The sequence below is a fragment of the Trachymyrmex septentrionalis genome, unplaced genomic scaffold, assembly GCF_001594115.1.
Source record: "Trachymyrmex septentrionalis isolate Tsep2-gDNA-1 unplaced genomic scaffold, Tsep1.0 scaffold40, whole genome shotgun sequence".
Lineage (NCBI taxonomy): Eukaryota > Metazoa > Arthropoda > Insecta > Hymenoptera > Formicidae > Trachymyrmex > Trachymyrmex septentrionalis.
In genome coordinates this window covers 1,657,136-1,668,028 of record NW_017305569.1, presented here as the reverse complement: position 1 = coordinate 1,668,028, position 10,893 = coordinate 1,657,136, and positions in this window count along the sequence as shown.

Genomic DNA, 10,893 nt, shown 5'->3' with positions numbered 1-10,893 from the left:
AGCAATTTTATATACTGAAGATGATCATATAAATGATCGAAAATGTTATAACGTATACATATATATTTTTTTTTAAATAAAGAAAAATTAGACAGGCACCCAGCACTAGGCTTATACGCTTCTCGTTACCACTTTTATTGTTTATAACTAAAGCCTTTTTGTTGATTATATTGTATTTTATTTCATCCTTATTCGTGAAATCCTTAGTCGTGAAAATATAAAAATATGTACGGTCCGCCGATAAATCGCCGATATCGAAAATTAATCGCGAGAATTATCTCGATGTCGGTGGTCCAACTCTGTTCTTCCGACAAATGGGATAACAACCAGCGCGTAGGTAAAGCGCGTGCAAATTAGTCACCGATCCTCGTGCCCGCGATTCCTACGCACGCTGGGGCACGCACCGCATACGTGCGTGCATGCAGGATACGAGGGAGCTGGGCAGTTCCGGATCACATCGCGAGCCGTGCGTAGGCATCGCCGGCACAGACATACTCCATTCACTTGGCGCCACATTCATTCATAGGGCCGGAGAACGCGAATACGAGCCGACCGTACGTCGACGACTCCGTTCTAGCGCCGCCGCTGTGGCCGACGTCATCATCGACGCCGGCGAGCCCTCGTTCATGGCCGGTGAGATCAATTTTTGCCGTCTCGATAATCCGTCCAACATCTAGTCCGCCTGTGCTCCCGTCGTGACTCGAAAGCAATATGCATACTCTGTGCCATTGTTCCCCGTAATATAATCACGATAATGTAGGTTTCCATTTAACTATATAGAAGAACATTAGTAGCTAAATTGAGAAGTATGAAATGAAAGTGTCGATCATTGTCAATATAGATTTAAAACAATTCATATTGTGTAGTAAAAGAAATACAAATTAAAATTACCTTTATTAAATTTTCATGGAGATTTAAGTTTTAGTAGAATTTAATTAATTAGGAAAGAATATATTTCAAGAGTCAAGTCGGGGATCTTGTTTTGTGTAAATTTTATAATTTTCAACAAAATTGTAAAATTTACTCAAAATATTATAGACACCAAGACTGAATATGGGCCTTCTCTTCTTATTCTCTTCTTATTGAATATTTCTCAATCAATTTTTACTCAATATCGTTTACTTAATTAGATATCTTAATTCATTCAGTAAGAAAATAAAGACACTAAAACGATCGATAGTGTTATTTTGTCTTTACTAATTATTTCAATTTTTTCTTTTTTATATAAATATATAATACAAAATGTTAAAAATATGTAAATGTATAAATAGAAATAATATCAAAATATAACTCCCTTAATCGAAAACAAGAACTTTAGGAAATTAGCAAATTGATCTTCCGCAGTTCTAGTGAAATCCTATCAACGTTTTAAAACGTTTTAATGTAAATTCATTAGTAACATCTAATTATTATTATTCGCATAAAATAATACAATTACTAATTGATTTGTTTATCTGTATCTATATTCGTTTTTGAAATTTCGCGATAAATGACCGATCAGATTGCATTATTACCAAATGTGTTTATGGCAACGCGTTCACCGAGTTCGGCCACGATTTAAGTACGAACGTAACGTACAAAGCGAGTTCCTCCCTCCTGCCGGTTCCATGGTACCTCTGTTTTCCATTCGCCTGAATCGGCCACTCGCCAGCAGGGAATTCAGAACGAATAATGCTGATTCGCGACATGGATAACCTCGTGCACCCGGACACTGACGGCCGTACGCGATCTTTTCTTTCCAGATCGTTATTATTATCTGCTCGCAGGTGCCTTACCTGGCATCGAGGATGAGAAAACCTTGAGCGTTATTCGTTTAATTTATTTCCGCGAGAATAAAATTGCGCTGGTCTTTGATTCATGTAATCTGTAGATTCATTTTTCCAGCATTATTCGTTAAATTCGTTGGAGCAATCTTACTCTGAAGAGCAAAAAAAGGTAGCCAGTCTTGGAAAGAAATGGCTCAGTTTTTAATCTTCAAAATTTATGTAAAAGATTTCACCCTTTAGAGTGACAATTCAGTCTAAAAGTTTTCGAGAGTACATGTTTCTTCTTGTACTCGGATTTCCTCAAAGTCCAAGTGTTTAATTACCCTACGACTATTCTCTAATCATTTATGAGCGCGCCATTGAATAAATTATCAGTTCGCGCTTGCACACGAGACGTTGCGTGTCACCTACGTGGATACCTATAATTTAGCGTTATAATAACTAGTTGCACGCATCGTGTTTTTGCCGAGGCGCCGTGTGTATTGTTCAACAGAAGAGAGAAAAGAGACGATGAGCAAGAGAGGTGCGGATAGATGAGCGAGGATGCGAGGATGGAAACGCGGACGTTTCTCTTGAGGAAACTTTTATCTCGAGCTCGAACGATGATTCACACTCCCGAGTGGAGAAGGTGTCACTGCATGTATGCATAAGCGCGGTTCATTACGACTCAACGCTGCGCTGGCCCACGTGCCTCCTTGATCGCAGTATGCAAATCGAGAAGGCCTCGAGCCATCCTTCCTCGATCTTTCGCACTTCTCCTCGCGATCGAAGGTGGAAATCCTTCGACGAGGACCGGCATCGATGAGACTACACATCTCATCATGTAATATCATACCGCAAGAACGAGCATCTGGATGAGTGAATGCCGGATGAATACCTATTCGTTTATAGCACAAAGATGTCGATAAATAGTGTCATCTTAATTTAACTTTATCTACAATGAGATATCTTTTCAAGTAGAGTCTTGAATTTATTTCTTCGCAACATACAGAAAATGTATGACGTTTATTTATTTTATGTTTAGCGTAGATCAAGATAAACGGTGGTACACGTTAAAGGGAATTAAAATTGCATTTATCTTTGAAACGATAAAAGAACGTGCTGAGATGCAAGTGCACAACTGCCATTCTTTGGACCACGCAGTCATTTTCATAATGACAATGGCCGAAACAGCCCACACGTCATATTCATGATGAGTAGTTTACGATGCGAGTACCGCCACCTTCGCAAGTCTCCTTCAGTCTCAGCCAGTTCAAGCTCTGTGCACTGCCCGACTTGCCTCATTAATGAATGTCTGGGCGAACGATTTCATTAAGATTCTGCTTTGAAAACGATCCGGCGAAACAGATTGGCGATGTTTGTTATTATTAATCTTTTGTCTCTGTAAAAAAAAGACACTAGATGTAAAATATCTCGATTAATCAAGTGCATTTACTTGATAACGAACCTCTCACAGAATGATCGGGCCGATAAAATTACAACGGCAACATTTAACGTACAAGTAACCTTCAAGTCACGTTTTTACTCAATCGATATGTAAAACGAAATGATAGCGACACGCGGTTTGCTCGTCAACGTTATTATCCCGTGGTTACTTACACAATCGTAGATCGTAATCCGATATTGGACGTAGTTATTATTATCCCACGAATGTCGTCAAGTCTACGATGTCACGATCAGTAGCCATACACGTACCGCGAGTGGATATATACAATAAATCTAGTGTGATAACGATCTCGTTTATGAGCAATTCCTGGACGAAGCCACCCCGATTATAACCACGAATGAGAGTAGTGTCATATTGTCGCGGAAAGAATATGCACCCTGCTGATCATAGACGATCGAGGTAAAGGTATTCGTGACAGATCATGAACTTTTATCGATGTTTTATCGATGAGAGTTCTAAAGGCTTTTTAAGTTAACACTAAAAATAGCGGTTATTATTGACTGTTTTTATTTTTTAAATTAATATTTATAGGGTAAAAAAGGTAGGATTTTAACATTTTTTTTACTTTCAGTAATTAATTATGACCTTTATATGGATTAAATCCAATTTGAGAACAAAACGTGTCAGAACAAAACTTTGTGCCATTTTTTAAATTTTATAGAAGAAAGGAAGAACTTATTTTTTTTAATGTTACTTAAATAATTCTACAAAAAATTACCGTAATAATTAAAGATACGAGCAATTAGTCTTTACAAAAAATGTTAATTAAGTAATTCTAATTAAAAAAAAAATTGTGTTAAAGTTGTTAAAGTTTTAAATGTTATAAGTTATATAAGTCTAAGTAAAAAAATATCAATTACACAATAGACTTACAACATTTTGAATTGCTCTACTTATTTTTTTTCTACTTATATACAGCTATAGCAGCCACATCAAATATTAGAAAAAACACAACACTTACATTCATTCATATATGAAACGTAGTTTTACAATTTTTTTGCCGTAGCACGGCTCTTTTGATTCTTCGTTACTTTTTTTCTATTTTAATCTATATTAATTTATTCACTTGATATTTGGTACTTCTATAAGTATTAGATGTCTCATTATTCGCAAATTGTGATTAAATACGTGTTGAAAATACTTTCAAAAATTTGATTATATAAACATAAGAAGTAGAACGTTATAACGAGAAATTATTTTGTGATTATAGGTTTATAATGGATAAAATTCAATTCCATAAAATCCGAAGGACTAATTTATACAAAAGAATGATTATTAATTTTTACGCATGATTCAGAAAATATCTGATAGTGGATTCGAGACACTTGTCGCGGAAAATCGGTAATCTTAATGGGACACCCACGTGCGTTACTTGAAGGAAGCAGCTTCATGGCACTTCGAAGCTCGTACGCTTTTAGAACGCGTGTCCAATCGACCCGACACGGCGCAATCGGATTCCGTTAATTGCAAATTTATAGCGGCGCGTGTAGAATCGCGCGAAAGTCGGAAAGAAAATCGCGTGGTGCGAAGCACAGAACGTCATTCCTCATACAATCTAAGAATACCTATACCGTGGGAGACTCGTTCGCTATCGCCATGTTGTTAATTTATCTCCAGTGTTAATCTGACGATAGTAATAAGTTTCGTTTTAGTAATTAATTCAGAGTAGGAATTAATTCACGAAATTTTCGAAATTTTAACTTAAGGAACTTTGTTGACAAAAAATATTGTCTTTTTTCAGTTTAAAGATAAGATTATTATATAATATATATTTTTTATCAACTTTAATTAACTTTAAATATCTTTATATATCTTCTAATATTTATAAAATTCTTATACTCTTGATGTAAAAGGTTCTGTCGGGATATTTCCACTTTTTATTTTTATATCATTATCTGAATAATTTTCAGCTAATTTTCATATTACATTACTCGTTTGATTAGATAGCATGTCGTATAGATATTTTTTCCAGTCACATTCTTCGCCATTTGTTCACTGCGTTAACGGTCTTCTATGATGGCGATATTCGCGGGCGCGCGGCCCGCAATATTGCACGCGGCGTATGACTCATTCGACATCTCTTACTCGACCACGCGTGATTATTTCACGTTTGAAACCACCTCCGCGGTGGTAAGCATATACGCTGGTGCTTGTCGACATTGCCACCTCTCGTCTCGTACCGTCATTGTGCGCGCTACCATTGATCGCGTTGGCAACGATCGTTGCAAATTTCTTCGAGACAATAATGCATTGCGATCGCTCTCTCCTGCGGCGATAAGACACGTTAAAAAGTCTGTAAATATATTTAAATTTGCCAAAATTTATTAATTACAATTATTTACAAAAATTTTGACTTCATGGAATATAAAATATAGGAATTGCTTATATTCCAGCAACTTTCTCTGTTTACGAAAATTAATTTATTACCAGCGATGTTTATAGAAATCAATAAAAACTTAACTAAGAAGTTAATGAATGATGAAGAAGAAAAAATTTCTTGGCACCTTTTTGCTGGATAAGGCAATGCGTCACCGTTGTTCAGCTGAACAAACATTAAACAATAGTACCACGGTTAACATAATGCATCGTTAATGTCTTCCCGCACCCATCATGATTTTTCACCTGCTCGCCGACGCAAACAAATACATCTACATTTTAGGAATGTATAAGTGATTTTATTAGAATATCTTACTTATCACTAAAACTAAAAATTGACTCAAGTAAAATACTTATCTAATATATTTATATATTTTGCGTAACAAACGTGAGATTTTATTCGAAATAAATTCGGAATTTTTAAAGATATACAACATTGAATTAAATGCGGAAGTACAATAATGCATGTAAAAATAAAAACTCAATGGAGAAATTTACTTGAAGAATCGAGGAATTTCATAGTAAAATTCGCGGACAACTTTCATGTGCAATTAAAAATGTTTAATGAGACACTAAGAATACGACGAACTATTCGCGGGGTTAATGACCATTTGCACACAATGAAGGAAGGCACCCGCGGTTATTACCGCCTGTGATATCGCGTAGGACACACATCGCCGACGTTACCTGTATTTCTAGACAAAGGAAAAGAAAGAATAACGAACCATCGCACTCGCGTGGTCTGACAGGCCGACACGTCATCCAAGATGCAATTAGATTCTTCATAGAATCAGGTTGCAATGAGATAAAATAGAGAACGGTGTAACGAACCAATTTTGTTTTCTCATTAATCACAAATTGCCTTATCAGGTCGCGAAGAGAATTTTGCGATATTTTCGATGTGAGATTTTTGGATATAACCGCACAGTTCAATTTCTTCGCTGTTTCACTTTCCCTTCACCCCTCTTTGCGTTGTAGTTTCCTGTCTCGACTCCCTCTGCGAAGTAAGAGCGATCATAAAACACACGATAGGGAGACAATATTCTCTCCTGACCAAACAATGGCTAACTTACGACGATCGTAAACAATCCTCTTATCCGCAGGTCGTTAGCGCTGCATAATAATTTTTCCTAATCCCCACCACGTTTGCTTAGAATATCGAATAATTTTGATCAGTACTCGCCTTTTTTTACTCCCAATTCAAAATTTTTTACAGTCTGCGTAATATAAATATTAGGAAAATATTCTCTAAAGAAGATTCTTATTTAATTTCAATGAAATTCGTGGTAAAATTTTTAATATGAATGATCAATGATTTTTCATCGAGATGGAGTAGAGAGGAAAGATGAGAGGGATGATTTTGGGCGACGACATATGCTACCGATGCGTCGTTTCGTCTTACACATGAGTCAGCTTCGGATTTAATGACACACGGGTCGGTATATGCCATGCATTAGCGCGATATGGATGAAACTCGTGACACATCTATTAAGCTGACACAGCTACTTACTATCGAATGAAACATATACAGGAAATTTAATGCCCTTTTATTGCCAGATTTTGTTGCTCGTTATTATTTTATTAAAATTGCACTAATTTCAGTTTGAAATTAATACAGCAAATAAACTATAAACAAATTTGAAAAGAAAAAACAAAGACGTATTTTTTAGATATTTTATTATGTTAATTAATTGCCCTATTTTCGAATTTTCGATGATTACACCATTTACAAATCTCATAAATAAACAAATAAATTTGATATAATGGGGCCAGAATTAATTTCTGATCAAGTGAATTCGAGCAGTCTATCTACGATTCGATATGTCAAGGATAATGTCAGTGGCATTAAGCACTTAACAGTCTTAATAGGTCTGCCTCCCAGTAAATAAGTTGATCAATCTTTTCATCTGTGTGGTGTCAACGCCGAATGATAATGACGTAACGCATTCAATTTCATCGGAGCAAACCCGATGGCATTGATTCGTGACAAAATTAAAATCATTTTGACGGACAAAAAAACCGACGTCGGTACACAGCGGCAGGCTCAAATAATCTATTTACAGTCGGGTGTGATCTATCGGCGATTGACGAGCGTAGGTGGACGGCGGACATACGATCCAACTCGGCGCTGAATCCCGGCATCAGTAAGAGAGGTCATTCTGACTCATTTGAACCAGCAGAGCGACGTATTAGCGACGGTGGCGATTGTCGGCGCCGCGATCGTGCTACACGATCGTATAAATTGAAACGCGATACGCGTAATATGATTTGCGGCGCACACGATGACAGATGTACACGCGCTGCGCCCGATCGGATAGAGAGGCCCACACACATATACTTTGCGGAATTAACAAAAATTTGACAAGTTGTCTGATTTATCTCGCGCGAGAAATCTCAGGGTTTTACGCTGATACGTCGGGACTTTTGTGGGGAGATCGTTGTTAATCGTGTGCAATAAAACGCGCGATTTATGCATTTAAGCAGCAACATGCCTTTAAAATTGACGTAAATATGCGCGTATGTGTGTGTGTGGTGGGTTTCATTCCGAAATATTTTACAGTGACTGGATTTTGTTTAGATATTATTTTTGAAAATGTGTGCCGTGAGAATTACGAGAAACTTTCAATAACGTAGACATTTCGAGTCTTTTTTTTTTTTTTTAAATTAAAATATTCCAAATGAGATATTATAATATTTACACATTCAACGTATAGTGTATTATGAAATATATTATACAGGAACCTGTAGTTATACAATCATAAGCACTCATAAAAAACGGAGCAGGCCTGTTACATTTACAAATTGTATTTCTAGAAAGAAATAAGCGGAGCTGGGGGAAGGGGAGGGATCTCGGAGATTTATTAATGTACCTGTCGACGCAACAGCCCGGACCACCCTCGAAGGACATGAAAGTTCTAAAAAAAATCCCGCGGCGCGGGTTAATTAGCACCTCGAGCGAAACCGATTTCGCAACTGGGATCTCGGTCGATCGCGTACTTGGATGCGTCTCGAAACGAAAAACGGGTCAGTGGGGATTGTGTACGAGAGAGAAGCCCCTCGGGACACGTTCGCCGTCGTGCCTCGGCTAAATCTGTATACGTGTATCGATCGGAGCGCCGGTTACGCAATCGCAATTAAAGCGATCTTGTAATCGTAAGCGGGGCATAATTAACGAGCCGAATCGTGCCGACGCGCTCCGGCGGTGTGTTGTCTATCGCCGCGCACGATCGCGCGGGCGTCCCCGCGGGCCCCGTAAGTAAGCGCAATTTGCCATATTGTCTTTAATAATCCCGTCTAATTAGTTTTGTCTCCCGTTTATATCGATCGTTAGTCGAGAGCAGTCGGCCGACTCTTCGCCGATACTCGAGAGACGGAAGAGAAAGCACTGGCGTCTACCCACGCGTTCTTCTCGGAGTAGGCAAAAATGCTCAAAAACCGTCTGCAAAGTTGTAAAATTACATGATTACCCATAATAAACGATTTTTAATGCCGAAACGACCGTAACTTTACTTGTGGCGCTATATTCGCTCGTGAATGTGAATAGACCATTATTTAACGGTACGTTTTGTCTAAACGAGCTTGTTTTCTGATCTGATAAAATCTGAAAAGGTAAACAGTTGAAGATGGCAGATTTTTAAAATCGAACATTTCTATTTAATGCCATAATTATGATTCTTTTATTTTTAAGATCGATAAGATATTATGTGTTAAATGTTAACGCGAAAAGACGCGAGGAAATGTACATTAAAAGTCGAAATTACAAACATTTTGTATTTGTGTTAGAAATGGTTCACTCAAGCCTTTGTTAATTTTGTATTGAATTTTTAATATATTTGAGAATATTAATTTAACATAATGTCATTGTATTATCTGAATATTTGGATGTTGAATTGATATTCAATTATATTTCTTATTAAAATTAAAATAATACAATTTATGAGTAAATGAACAAATAACACAAAAATGTATGTTATGTTCTAAACATAAATTCTAAGATAAATGATTAAAATGTCTTAATTTAACGTAATAAATAACGTAGTAAATTATAAATATTAATTTTAATGAAGAAATATATCGCTTACAAATTGTGTTAATATTACGTTTTTCGTGTTGATTTTTTTACATAATATTTGTGTTACTTTCTAAAATATTTGTCCTATGTTAAATTTGTGTTAAAAAACACAAAAAAGTGAGTAAGACATATTAACCGTGTTGAGTTTTCCATAAAGTAAAGGTAATACCACAACAAGAAAACGATAAAAGAACGAAACCGGTCGTAGGTCGCAGACTTATGAGCCAATCAGATTTTACACTCCATTTGCATAAGAAGAAACCAAGGAAGAGACTTTAATTATTTCCTAGTTTGTCGTTTTTACATTTTAATTTAATTTCTTCAAACAGGACATTTCGCGGCGCGCATAGGTCAGTCCCTTTACTGCCGAATGGAGGGTCGTGAGATAATTTCATCGCGGAATCGCTCAGATTGCCTGGTTATAATGGGAGGAATTTACGGCTCGCAGATACGTTTTCCTCGAAGCCTTTGACGCAGCTGGTAGAATTGAGACGCGAACGCGATGCAATCCCGACGACGCATTCATAAGAGGACCTGCTGCTACTTTGACCCGATTAATCATAGAGCCGCTGCGATACAAACGACACGAGATGCATCATTATGACGTTCACGCTCTTCCCGCGAACGTCACTTTTCCGCGCCTACCCGCGCGAATTTGTTAGGCCGCTCCGACAGCGCGCGTTTTGTCTCGAGCGTGTTGTTCGTTTCAACGCTCACGTAACACAATTCCTGCGCGCGCGATCTAACACTTTTCTCGTGACTACAAATACACCCGAAAGGATTAATGACGCTATCAAGCGCGTTAAACGTTACTCGTAACAAAGCACCGGCCGGCTCTCGTCCGCGGGATAAATCATGCGCGCGCGCGAAAAATTTCCGGACGCATAATAATTCCTGATCGATCGTTCGTTAACGTGCTCGCACCGAGAAATGACCAGCATCGTTACTACGTGCACCGCACTCGGGGTCGCAATTGCCGATTAAGCCTGTTTAATTCAATCTTCCTTCTCTATCTAGATTATAGATAAGATTAATTTCGTAAGAGATTATAGATTTTCTACTTATGTTGTCATCGCCAGAATTTCCCTCAAATTATGTTGAAACTGAATTGTGTCAGCTATGAACTTTTCTCACACTTATAAATAATACTTTCTCCATTATAATCAATTCGAAAATGATTGATAAATACATTATAATGATTTTAAAAATTAAAAGTAGAGGCAAGTAAGACT